The 14,531-nt window shown below is 48.5% G+C and overlaps 1 protein-coding gene across 1 annotated transcript in view; it reads left to right on the top strand.

The window, feature by feature from the left end:
• Positions 1-392: 392 nt before the first annotated feature.
• LOC146829872 (uncharacterized) overlaps positions 393-14,531 on the top strand; it is a 674,792-nt gene continuing 660,653 nt past the window's right edge. Inside the window, exon 1 of the mRNA XM_085608537.1 lies at positions 393-496. The gene's annotated coding sequence lies outside the window, so the exon portion shown is untranslated. The remainder of the gene's footprint in view (positions 497-14,531) is intronic.

Here is a 14,531-nt window from a genome sequence, read left to right as displayed (position 1 = left end):
GCCACGCCTCTGCTCCTCCCCCATATAAACTGTACTGACCCCACTCCCCCTTCAGAAGCAGACAGGGGGTGTGGCCTAACTGCCGGAGCTGCCAACTTTTGGTTTGGAAGTGAGCAACCAGTTTAAGTCTCGGCGACGGCTCAGCATCCTGTGATTCTGGGCAAATCATTCAATTTCCCTGCCTTAAAATAAATACCTAAAAATAACTCCGGCCTTGTGCAACATAAGCTGATGGTCGTGTAGAGCGCTCCAAAGCCCAGGGCCGAGTTCACGCTATAAAACCGGAAAAAAGTAGATTCGAAAGTGAAACAAGTTCCGGCCAATGAGCTCAGACTGGGTAGGGCTCTGAGGTTCCCCAAAGTATTTAAAGCTCCGTCGTTTCCCCCAAACCCTCCGAGCTGCCGAGAGAACAAGGCAGAAGAGAGAGCAGAGCGCAGTGCAGGCGTGAGAACACCCCCAGCATCACCGCCCCAATTAAAGCACAAGGGGGGCACAGGTGAGCGGAGACACTATCACTACGGATGGGGGTGCAGGTGAGCGGGCTCACTATCACTACGGGGGCGCAGGTGAGCGGAGACACTATCACTACGGCTGGTGGGTGCAGGTAAGCGGGTCACTATCACTACTGATGGGGGTGCACAGGTGAGTGGGGTCCCTATCACTACGGGGGGCGCAGGTGAGCGGGGTCACTATCACTACGGGGGGCACAAGTGAGTGAGGTCACTATCACTACGGGGGCACAGGTGAGCTAGTTTCACTATCACTACAGATGGGGGGCACAGGTGAGCGAAGTCACTATCAGTACGGGGGCACAGGTGAGCTAGTTTCGCTATCACTACGTATAGGGGTGCACAGGTGAGCTGGGCCTCTATCACTACAGCTGCGGGGGCGCAGGTAAACAGGGTCCCTACCAGGCGCGCAACACCCATTGGACTCAAAGGGCTTCAGCCCCCCCTCCCCCCTCCCCCCGTCGTGTGTGGCAGCCCGGGATGAGACAGCCTCGCGGCGCACACACAGCCGCACCCGAGCACTTCACAGGTCTTTAAAAGACCATTTGCATGTTAATAGGGCCTCCCTGTTGTTTCACCCCTTCTAAGAGCCCCTGCAGCTCCACTCTGCCTATTGCTTAAAGTTCCCGCCCCCCCCCGAAATTTTTTCTTAGCCACCCCCCCCTCCGAAATTTGGCTCTAGTTGCGCCTCTGGTCAATACCACTACAGATGGGGGTGCACAGGTGAGCGGGGTCACTATCAGTACGGCTGGGGGCAAAGGTGAGTGGGGTCAATATCACTACGGGGGCACAGGTGTGCTGGTTTCACTATCACTACAGATGGAGGTGCACCGGTGAGCGGGGAGGCATAGGTGAGCGGGGTCACTATGACTACAGTGGGGCACAGGTGAGCGGAGTCACTATCACTACGAGGGGTGCAGGTGAGCGGAGACACTATCACTACGGCTGGGGGGCACCGGTGAGCAAAGTCACTATCACTACGTGGGGCACAGGTGGGCGGGGTCACTATTACTACGGCTGGGGGGCGCAGGTGTGCGTGGTCAGTACTACTACGGCTGGGGGCACAGGTGAGCGCAGTCACTATCACTACGTGGGGCACAGGTGAGTGGGGTCACTATTACTACATCTGGGGTGCAGGTGAGCAGAGACACTATCACTATGGCTGGGGGGCGCAGGTGAGCTAGTTTCACTATCACTACTGATGGGGGTGCACAGGTGAGCGAAGTCACTATCACTACGGATGATACAGAAGTGACCTGGTTTCACTATCACTAAGGGGGGCACGGGTGAGCGGGGTCACTATCACTACGGGGGGCACATGTGACCTAGTTTCACTATCACTACGGAGTACGGATATGGGTGCACAGGTGAGCTGGGTCACTATCACTACAGCTGGGGGCGCAGGTGATCGGGGTCACTATCAATCACTACGAATGGGGGTGCACAGCTGAGCTAGTTTCACTATCACTAAGGGGGAGCAGAGGTGAGCGGGGTCAGTATCACTATGGGGGGCACAGGTGAGTGAAGTCACTATCACTGCGGGTGGTACAGATGTGAGCTGGTTTCACTATCACTAAGGGGGGGGCACAGGTGAGCTGGTTTCACTATCACTAAGGGGGGGCACAGGTGAGCTGGCTTCACGATCACTATGGGGGGCACAGGTGAGCGAAGTCACTTTCACTATGGATGGTATAGAAGTGATCTGGCTTCACTATCACTAAGGGGGGGTCACAGGTGACGCTAAAGCAGAGTCTGTCACACATCACTCTCTCCCTGACCCGGGAGACACTGAGTCACACGGCAGGTTCATCTACCTCCGAAAGGCTGTCAGCAGGGCTGCCGGCCGGGGTCAGTCGCACAGTAACCTCGCCCGCTCCTTCAAAAGGGGCTGTAGCTCCGTCAGTCACAGTTGCATCTCGGGTGTCCCCGTGGGGCTGGTAGCATCAGAGAAGTCAGTCACATGACAAAGGTACTGATGGTGACTGACCCTTTCCCAGCCGCAGTTGCCCCCTGGGGCAGGAGGACTGGCTGGCGATGCTTCAGTGTGGGAGCTTCGGTGTCCTTCGCGCTCTGCTCCTAAAGAAGAGGCCTCGCAGCGCTAGCATACCCCATAGGGTCAGTCAGATGAAGGAATAAATGCCTGCCTCAGGGGTGTTCCTCTCTTGCGTGACTCTCTCCCGATGCAATCCGAGTGGTGAGGATACAAGGTGGGCGCTCACGCGGAACCCGCTGCACAAGTCCGGGATGTACCACCAGCATCATGAGGGGCGGGGGGTGGGGGGGGGGGGCCTGGCTCAGATCGGTTGACACGGGGGCGCCAAAATAGCTCTATGGGCTTGATTAGCACTTCTCAGCCTTCGCTAAGCATATAGCGTCTAGAAATGCAATTGGGGAGCACGCTGCTCTTAAATTCATATGTTTTAAATGCATTTGTTTAAAGACGCGCTAACCATATTTAGACTCAACATGCCTCAGTAAACAGAGCCATGGTGACGCACCGGGGTGGGGGTGCTGGTATGCGTGTATGAGGTGCCCCTCCCACAGCCTACAGCTGATAACGAAAGTGTATTGTGCTGGTGACTGACGCATTACTAGTTTACTTCCTTGTGGCACCGCTGCCAGCAGCCTGTGCCCATCCCCACAGCTGAGGCCTGTCACCCCGCATGGGCAGGCTCGGGACTTGTAAGTGGCCCGGGCCCCTCCGGCTCGCGGCCATGAGGGAGGCGGGGAAAGATTTCTGTTTTTTTTTTTTTTTTTTGTTGCTTATTTATATAGCGCGAACTCGACCCGAAGGTATTGGAGCGCTTTACATAGCACCGTATTTACATTACACATTCAGGCTCGGGGAGATTAACAGGCCCATGCATCAAGCACAAAACCGGTCGCAAACGGGCAGATTCTCAGAATCCGCCCCTTTGCGACCGGTATTTTTGCATTTGGGATGCATCATCCCAAATGCACAAATCGCTATTTAAGGAATCTCAAAATAGCGATTCCTTAAATAGCGATTGCATTTAAGGAATCCCTAATTGAGATTCCTTAAATGCAATGCATCACAGTTTTAAAAATAGCGATTTCGCTATTAGCGTGAGCAAATTACCATGAGGCAGGACTTCATGGTAATTTGCGAAAACTTAGAAAAATGCACTTATTTGCATTTTTCTAAATTTCATGTTGCACACACACATGCCCTTAGAGCATGTGTGTATGCAACATATGTGCAGAGTTAACATACATGGGTGCAATGGGGTGTCATTTTGACACCCTTGCACCATCGAAATTGCGGGAGCAATTTGCGAGTACCTATTGGTACTCGCAAATTGCTCCCGCAATCTCCAATTCAAACCTATGGGCCTGGAGGCCCATAGGAATGAATGGGAAGACATTCCTTAATTGCGACTCGCAATTTGCTAGTCGCAATTAAGGAATTTGTGGGAATCGCTATTTCTTTAGCGATTCCTACATGCTTAGGGTTTTGCTATTCCTTAATTGCGATTCCTTAATTATCGCAATTAAGGAATCGCAAAACCCTATGATGATGCATGTGCCTGTAAGTGATTTGCCCAGAATCACAGGATGTGGACGCGACCCCGAGGCTCGAATCCTGGTTTCCTGCACCAGAGGCGGCAGCGCAGCCGACGGACCACAAGATGGCCGAGCAAGTTAACAAATATCGACCTAGCCAATGGAATTTTAAGAAGCGCCGCGACTGATACACTCAATAGCTTTTGCTGCCCAACCTCATAAGGATGAGAGTCCAGTCAACAGGGCTAATAATAAATAGCGGTGGAATAACTCGTGCCCACTGCCTCTTCTGGGGATCTCCTCCACAGACGAGCTCAGCTAGCAAAGAAGGCACCACAGAGATGTCTTAGTAGTACAGCATCTCTGACAAGCTGTTTCTTATACATTTTTAACACGACCACTCGACATTATTACTTTAAAACAAGTATGATCACTTCGTAAAACATTTGTGCTTTTTAAACTAGTTCAAAATGGGTACGAAAAAGACCTTGTTTTCAGTAATCCTATTGAGTGTGTGCTTGTTTAAACGTTACTGGCTGCTAAAGAAGGAGTGAGGGGGCCATTACCGAGCATCAACAAACAATAACATGGCTCAGCCACTTACACTGCGTGTGGTGAGTGGACCCACGTGCTATCGCGATCCACGCAGTGGTGGCGCTTTAAACAAGATAGACGCAACCAAAAAAAGTTAAATCAAAAGACTGGACACGCTCACACACTCGACAGGAAAACTAAAACAACAAACTCTTTTAGAATACTTCATTAAGGTGTATGTGCTCCAGGAAATTAAATAAGTAGATTTCAAAAGCTAGCAGACACCATCAAAGTGTGCGCCTTTTAATGGATGCCCTGTCTCCCCTTCAGAGGGTGGCACGTTCTGGTGAGTTATACTCTGAAGCCAACCTTGGTTTGCAGGCGTTGGCACCATGACTGGCAGACACTGCGTGCTGCATGTGTTCAGGAACCAACACTGCCTGCACAACAGCAACCCCTCCTCATCCCAGCCCCGATGGGGACCTGTCGGGCTGCAGCTATCCAAGGCCAGCCCCCTGGAGGCTTCTGTGCCCAATCAACACCACCAATTATGCCTTTATTTTTCCACCCAACTAGCGGACGGTGGGGCTCAAATTTCCTTTCTTGAACCAGCGGCCCAGTCTCCCTTGCTTCTCCACTGGATACCGACACTCGGTCACCTGCAGACGCTTGAAGGCAAGGGAGGCGATGGACATACCAGACAGATGTCTATAGGTGTCCCCTCATTGATGCCAGGAGCGCATGATTACACCCCCCCCCCCCCTCCAATCCCCGTCCTATTCCGTACTTGTGGAGATGATCACCTCCCTGACAGGAAAAAGAACAGAAGAATGCTCGGACCCCTTACCACACCCCCTCCCCCTGGGTGTACATAACCAGGACCCGCCCAGCGTTCTACCTGTTATACTATACGATCCATGCTGTTACACTATACGGTGCGCGCTGTTACACTATAAGGTGCGCGCTGTTACACTATAAGGTGCGTGTTCTTTCAATATATAGTGCACACAGTTACACTATACGGTGCGCACTGGTACACTATACGGTGCGCGCTGTAACACTATACGGTGCGCGCTGTAACACTATACGGTGCACGCTGTAACACTATACGGTGCACACAGTAACACTATACGGTGCGCACTGTTACACTATAAGGTGTGCGCTGCTACACTATAAGGTGCGCGTTGTTTCAATATACAGTGCACACTGTTACACTATACGGTGCCCGCTGTTACACTATACGGTGCGTGCTGTTACACTATAAGGTACGTGTTGTTTCAATATATAGTGCACACAGTTACACTATACGGTGCGCGCTGTTACACTATACGGTGCGCACTGGTACACTATACGGTGCGCGCTGTTACACTATACGGTGCACGCTGTAAGACTATACGGTGCACACTGTAACACTATACGGTGCACACTGTAACACTATACGGTGCGCACTGTTACACTATAAGGTGTGCGCTGTTACACTATAAGGTGCGCGTTGTTTCAATATACAATGCACACTGTTACACTATACGGTGCGCGCTGTTACACCATACGGTGCACGCTGTTACACCATATGGTGCGTGCTGTTACACTATACGGTGCGCACTGTTACACTATACGGTGCACGCTGTTACACTACACGCTGTTACACTATACGGTGTGCGCTGTTACACTATACGGTGCGCGCTGTTTCGCTGTACACTACACACAGTTACACTATATGGTGCACGCTGTTTCACTGTACACTACACACGGTTACACTATACGGTGCATGTTACAATATACGCTGTGTGCTGTTACTCTATATGCTGCATGTTGTTACATTATATGCTCCATGCGGTTCCAGCATACAGTGCACGCTGCTACACTAAACGGTCCATGCTGTTTCATTATATGGTCCATGAGGTTTCAGTATACGGTCCATGCTTTTTCACTATACAGTCCATGCTGTTTCATTATACAGTCCATGCGTTTTCACTGTACAGTGCATGCTGTTTTATTATACAGTCCATGCATTTTCACTATATGGTCCATGCTGGTAGACTATACGGTATATGTTTTGTTACACTATACGGTCCATGCTGTTACACAATACAGTACCCGCTGTTACACTAACGGTGCATGTTGTTTCACTATATGGTACATGTAGTTTCACTATATGGTCCATGCTGGTACACTATACGGTAAATGTTGTTACACTATACAGTACATATAGTTTAACTATACAGTCCATGCTGTTACACTATACGGTGCATGCTGTTACACTAAACGGTCCATGTAGTTTCACTATACGGTTCATGCGGTTTCACTATATGGTCCATGCTGGTACACTATAGGGTACATGTTGTTACACTATACACTACACACTCTTACTCTATACGGTGCACGATGTTAAACTATACGGTGCACGCTGTTACACTATACGGTGCACGCTGTTACACTATACACTACATACTCTATATGGTGCGCGCTGTTACAGTATACGGTGCACGCTGTTACACTATACACTAGAAACTCTTACTCTATATGGTGCGCGCTGTTACACTATACGGTGCACGCTGTTACACTATACACTACACACTCTTACTCTATACGATGCGCGCTGTTACACTATAAACTGCATGTTGTTAAAATATATGCTGTGTGCTGTTACTCTATATGGTGCATGTTGTTACACTATACGTTCCATGCTGTTTCACTATACACTACACGCTGTTACACTATATGGTGTGCGCTGTTATACTATACAGTGCACGCTGTTACACTATACGGTGCGCATTGTTTCACTATACACTACAGACTGTTACACTATACGGTCCATGCTGTTTCACTATACACTACACACTGTTACACTATACGGTCCATGCTGTTTCACTATACACTAAACACTGTTACACTATACGGTGCGCGCTGTTACACTATACAGTGCACGTTGTTTCACTATACACCACACACTGTTACTCTATATGGACCATGTTGTTACATTATACGGTCCATGCGGTTCCAGCATACAGTGCACGCTGTTACACTATACGTTCCATGCTGTTTCACTATACACTACACGCTGTTACACTTTACGGTGCGCGCTTTTACACTATATGGTGCACGTTGTTTCACTATACAGTGCACACTGTTACACTATACGGTGCACACTGTTATACTATACAGTACATGTTGTTACAATATACGCTGTGTGCTGTTACTCTATATGGTGCATGTTACATTATACGGTCCATGCAGTTCCAGCATACAGTGCACGCTGTTACACTATACATTCCATGCAGTTTCTCTACATGGTCCATGAGGTTTCAGTATACGGTCCATGCGTTTTCCCTATATGGTCCATGCTGGTACACTATACGGTAAATGTTGTTACACTATACAGTACATATAGTTTAACTATACAGTCCATGCTGTTACACTATACGGTGCATGCTGTTACACTAAACGGTCCATGTAGTTTCACTATACGGTTCATGCGGTTTCACTATATGGTCCATGCTGGTACACTATAGGGTACATGTTGTTACACTATACACTACACACTCTTACTCTATACGGTGCACGATGTTACACTATACGGTGCACGCTGTTACACTATACACTACATACTCTATATGGTGCGCGCTGTTACAGTATACGGTGCACGCTGTTACACTATACACTAGAAACTCTTACTCTATATGGTGCGCGCTGTTGCACTATACGGAGCACGCTGTTACACTATACACTATACACTACACACTCTTACTCTATACGATGCGCGCTGTTACACTATAAACTGCATGTTGTTAAAATATATGCTGTGTGCTGTTACTCTATATGGTGCATGTTGTTACACTATACGTTCCATGCTGTTTCACTATACACTACACGCTGTTACACTATATGGTGTGCGCTGTTATACTATACAGTGCACGCTGTTACACTATACGGTGCGCATTGTTTCACTATACACTACAGACTGTTACACTATACGGTCCATGCTGTTTCACTATACACTACACACTGTTACACTATACGGTCCATGCTGTTTCACTATACACTAAACACTGTTACACTATACGGTGCGCGCTGTTACACTATACAGTGCACGTTGTTTCACTATACACCACACACTGTTACTCTATATGGTCCATGTTGTTACATTATACGGTCCATGCGGTTCCAGCATACAGTGCACGCTGTTACACTATACGTTCCATGCTGTTTCACTATACACTACACGCTGTTACACTTTACGGTGCGCGCTTTTACACTATATGGTGCACGTTGTTTCACTATACGGTGCACACTGTTACACTATACGGTGCACACTGTTATACTATACAGTACATGTTGTTACAATATACGCTGTGTGCTGTTACTCTATATGGTGCATGTTACATTATACGGTCCATGCAGTTCCAGCATACAGTGCACGCTGTTACACTATACATTCCATGCAGTTTCTCTACATGGTCCATGAGGTTTCAGTATACGGTCCATGCGTTTTCACATTTTTTTTTTTTTTTTTGCAAAAACATTTTTTATTGCATATTTTCAATTACAAATACCTTTCGTTAATTTCTCCTGCCGAAGGACATATCCGACTTCCGGAGATCAATGTGGTATACGATCCTATTCACTGTCATCCAGATAGTCTGTACCCATCAGCACTCCTATATGCGTAATCTCCACCCCCCCCCCCCCTCATGTCAGTGTGCCAAAATACAAGGTATAAGGATGATTCTCTCTTTTTAAACCGCTGTGTCATTGGTTGCGGGCTACTCCCCCCCCCCCCCCCTTCAATGGTCAGGCTCAGTTCTGTAAGTAAAAGTGGTGTACTCGCTCCATCGCTTGTCCATGTGTTTTCACTATACAGTCCATGCTGTTTCACTATACAGTCCATGCATTTTCACTATATGGTCCATGCTGGTAGACTATACGGTATATGTTTTGTTACACTATATGGTCCATGCTGTTACACAATACAGTACCCGCTGTTACACTAACGGTGCATGTTGTTTCACTATATGGTACATGTAATTTCACTATACGGTCCATGCGGAGCTTGCCTCCTGTTGGAAGTCTCCCAACCATCAAAGACTTAAAGTTCATCTGCTCACAGCACTGGAAACTGTGTGTTTTGTGCTGCAGCAGAAGAAAAATTACTAGGATGCCGTCAACAATGTCTCTGGCGGTTTCTGTGACTCGAAGGCACGGCGCAGAGCATTTCCCCTCAACGTTGGTCTCCTCGCCGTCGCCGCCCGCCGTCATCACTGAGCTGTGTCTTGCATGGAACCGCACTTCGCATCACCGCCCTGGTATCACTGATGTCACTGCCTGCACTGTGACCTGTGGATACCACATGAGAAGAACACGAATAATCACCCCGCTTTACACTGCACCACTTCATGCAACATCGTCACCGCTGCTAGTACCGTGGCCTGTGGACACCGCTCGTGGGGTACACAAAGCATTGCCACATCCCACACTGCAGCCCTGGTCCACAGACGTCCACGCAATTAAGTTCAGGCTCATCAATTTGCACCGCGGCCTGTGAACACCGCACGAAGTATCGCTCCACTTTGCATTACTGCCTTGGGCTTACCTGTGTAATTACTTGCCTGTCTTTCCTCACGTCGGATTGCATTGGTTTCTCTGAATGTTGATACTTTGGAGTATATTTTTAGCCCCTTTTTTCTCAATAGTTCGACTGTATTACATAATTCCCATGTTAGCATATAGAGCCATTGTGCTACAATGGGGAAAAACTAAACTGGCAGATTTTCCCTCAGCAGGGCATATAAAACATCTTTTATAAATCCTCTGAATATAGTTACAAGGCACACTACCCCGGGCTTTTGGAGTGACTTGTATGTAAAAATAAGGTCGTTTGAGACTTTAGCGGCACCTTTAATTCCAAAGTCGAATTTACATATAACTTTTTTTTAATAGGAGCCTGCAGGGCAGTGCTGGCTTATAAAATCACAGCAGGCACCACAGTAGTGCCCACTCCAGTGCAGGAAATCTACTGGGCCTTTAGACCCAAATGATCTACCATATGCTAGATCTTGGGTACTCGCAAACATTTCCCCAGGGGCTTCAAAGTATGGTCTGTGGTGTGCCCGAGGGCCACATTGATGTCAGCATGGTGGGAGCGAGTCTTTGTGAGGAACAGGGTCATGTGGGCATAGGGGAAGCGAAGCATGTACATTGTGTGGTCAGTAAGCCATAGTTATTTTGGGGGTTTCATTCCATGCTGCCCTCTAAATTAACCCCTTGTACGCTCATGACGAGCCCAGATCGTCATGAGGCACAGTGGAGCTGTGCTCATGACAAGCTGGGCTCGTCATAACGGTTGCGCCACTCCCACGCGTAATTTATTCGCCGCATGTGCGGGAGAATCAATTAGTGGGCGGAGTCGTGACGAGCCAAGCTCGTCATGAGCACAGCTCCACTGTGCCTCATGACGAGCTGGGCTCGTCACGAGCACAGCGCCGCCACCCCGCCACCCCCCCCACCCGCGCCCCGGGGCAATTACCCCCGCGGCGAAGGGGTTACGCCCCTAGTCTCTAGAAGAGTCACAGATTTGACCATACTGTATTAGTAGTATCTGAATCGCTGTCCCTCTACCGCATCTTGGGGTAAGCCTCCTCTGTTTGCTATCGTTACCTTGGGAGAGTTAAAAAGAAGCAACTTGATTACTGAATTGGAATGACAGAATTGCACAATGTGAAACCACAAAACCTGGGATCAATCTCGGCTTTCCAAGTTGACTACATTGTGTGATTGTATTTATTTATTTTCGGCATTTATAAAGCGCACTGTCACCATTGCAGGCATCCTGGCGCTGACTGGATCAAGAGTGATGTAAAATGAGGCAAAAAAAACAAAAAAACCCGAAAGTTATCAGACAGATGATTTGGGGAATAACCAGGTTTTGATCCTTCTCCTAAATGGGAGAAGTTCAGAAATATGCCTAATATCAGCAGGGAGCGAGTTCCAAAACTTGGCAGCAGTTACCTCGAAGGATCTGCCTCCAGATCTAACTCTCTTGAATCTGGGAACCACTATCAGTTTGGCCTCAGAGGAGCGAAGCTGCCTGGCTGGAGTGTACCACGTAAATTTCAATTGTAGGGAGGCAGGGCCAGTTCCATGGAGCGCCCTAAATGCTATACAAAGGGCTTTGAATTGTACTCTCTGCCTCACCGGTAACCAGTGTAGTTTACTCAGAGAGGACGACCCGTGTGCTCTTCTCGGATGCCCCAAGGCCAGTTTAGCAGCTGCTGATTGAACCCTTTGGAGCCTGTCCAGCAGGAATCCAGGGGATCCCAGCAGAAGGGCATTGCAATAATCCAATCTGCTGAGGATGGTGCATCTTACCACTTGAACACGAGCATGTGGGGGAAGGAGAGGAAGGACATTCCTTATGGAACGGAGGATGGCAAAGCAGCAAGCAGTAGTCTTATGGATATGCGTCTCCAAACTGAACTTGTAATTTAGCATGACCCCTAGGTTACGCACTGATTTCACCGGCCGGACAGTGGTCCCCGTTTCAGGGGGCCAGAAATTATCAAGGAAGGGTCGGGGAATCTTAGTTCCAGCGCAGAAGAGCACCTCCGTTTTCCCTGCGTTAAACTGAAGGGAGTTGTCCCTAAGCCAACGGGAGGTGGCACGCAAGCAGTTGTGAAAGATCTCAACCGAAGAAGAGTCCTCACCCTCCAGCGAGAGGATCATTTGCGTGTCGTCGGCGTAGTTGACAATTTTAATATCAAAACTTTTAATTAGCGTAATCAGGGGTCTAAGATAAAGGTTAAAAAGGATTGGGCTAATTGCAGAGCCCTGAGGGACCCCGTGTGAGATCAAAGTAAAGGCTGACTGAAAAGGAGGGATAGACACCGCCTGCTTCCTATCCTGTAAAAATGAGTGGAACCACTGCACTGCCGACCCTCGTACTCCCGCCTCAGACAGCCGCTTCAACAAAATCTTATGGTTCACCGTGTCGAAGGCGGCAGACATGTCAAGCAGGATCAAAAACGTCGGCTGCTTTCTATCTGCACGCCTTTGGAGTTCGTCCATAGCGGTGATAAGGGCGGTCTCGGTACCGTGAGCGGGCCGGAAGCCGAATTGATCAGCATCTAATAGTTGAAGACGTTCCAAATGATTGGAGAGGGTGTTGCTAACCCATCTCTCGACAATCTTAGCTGGAAATGGTAGCAGAGAGATGGGACGATAGTTTTTTGAGCAGTCCGGGTCTAGAGAGGGCTTTTTTAGTAAAGGAGATACTAGCGCCCGCTTCCATTGAGCTGGAACAGTCCCAGTCGCAAGAGATTGATTGCAAATAAGATGGAGGGATGGGAAAAGTTCCTTCTCAAATTCCTTCCAAATATTTTGTGGAACAGGGTCTAAGGGAGACCCCAAGGAAATCTCCCTGGCTAATTTACCGAAAGCTTCATACGTAAGAGGAGGAAACTCGAGTAAAAGATCATTAGAAGCCAGCGTTGGACCTACAAAAGGGTCCACTAAGGATCCCAATCTCAGATCAGGGGGAGGGATAAAGTCTAGCGAGGGGATGATGGAATTTTTGGTGACACTATTCATAATATTAAAGATGTTTCTGGGGCTGTTGGTGGAATTACAGATCGTGGAGGAATAATAATCCGCTTTTGATTTATTAATCAGGTTCTTATATTCACCAACTTTATTTTTCCACAGCTCCTTAAAAGTTTCTGAATAGTCACGTCTCCATCTTCTCTCGGCTTGTTTGCAACATTGCTTCAGATCTTTTAAGGATTCATTGAACCAAGGAGCGGAGTCATTGCCCTTACAGCTGCGAGATTTTAAAGGGGCATGGACATCAAGGATAGTTGTGATACCTGTGCAAAGTGAGTAGTTTTCATCTACCTGTTTTTTCTCATCAAAGAGTTGCTCCAACTGGAACACTACCCCCGAAGAGTGCAGATGAGTAAGAGCTTTCCAGTCTCTACAGTTAATTTTTCTGGTCAACCCAGGAGCCTTATGATGGCCATCGTTCACGTGTATAAAAAATTTAATAAGTGAGTGGTCCGTCCAGTCCATAGGTAGGGTTTCCCCCATCACAACTAACTGGGGATCTGCGAACAATAAATCTAAAAGATGTCCGCCTTTATGGGTTGCTCCGGTGACCAACTGAGAGAGGCCAAAGCTAGCGCAAGAGTGAAAAAGGTTATTGAGACCCGAATCGAGAGCGCCATTGCGCCAGAGATTAAAATCCCCAAGAATGAGCAGTTTGTGATGGGAAAGTGCGATATTAGTCAGGGTGACCAAGAGCGCTTGTTGATGCTGGAGGCTAAACGCCCCAGGTGGGCGATAACATACTATCCCCGTGACAGTAGTACCAGGGTGGGCCTGAATTGATAAACCCAACAATTCAATGCCAACGGTCGGGTCTAGGGCGAGAGTTTTAATGCTACAAGATGCCTTAAAAATGACACCTACCCCCCCCTCCTCTCCCACTAGCCCTAGGGGTGTGTAGAAATTTATACCCAGGAGGACATGTAAAGCCGGGATCAACCAGGCAATCGGGGCGAGTCCATGTTTCAGTCATGAAAAGAGCATCTAGTTCATGAGTTTCAATAAGTAGCTGGATCTCAATACTATGCCTAGGCAGGGACCTTACATTCAGAAGGCCACATTTTACCAGATTGTTGCCCAGAAAATCGGCTCGCGGAAAGGCTGCATGTAATAAGGTGACAGTGCCTTTGTTTGCATGTAGCTTACCCAGTTGCAAGAGCGCCTCTCTGGAGTAGGGAGGGCCAGCTGGAGGCATGCTGAAGTCTGTTGGGCTAAAACAGGCAGCGTAGCTGGCGCAAGGCGCTACCTTAGCGCGGACGGGCACAGACGGGCTTGCCTTAAGCGTGCCTTCGGCGCGCAAACGGCGCGCCCGCTGCGCTCGTCCGCTGCGCGTACGGAAATGGCACATGATTTATGGAGGAGGAGAAT

The sequence above is a fragment of the Triturus cristatus genome, chromosome 5_2 (assembly GCF_964204655.1).
Source record: "Triturus cristatus chromosome 5_2, aTriCri1.1, whole genome shotgun sequence".
In the NCBI taxonomy this organism is placed as follows: Eukaryota; Metazoa; Chordata; class Amphibia; order Caudata; family Salamandridae; genus Triturus; species Triturus cristatus.
This window is presented reverse-complemented; position numbering and strand designations above follow the sequence as displayed.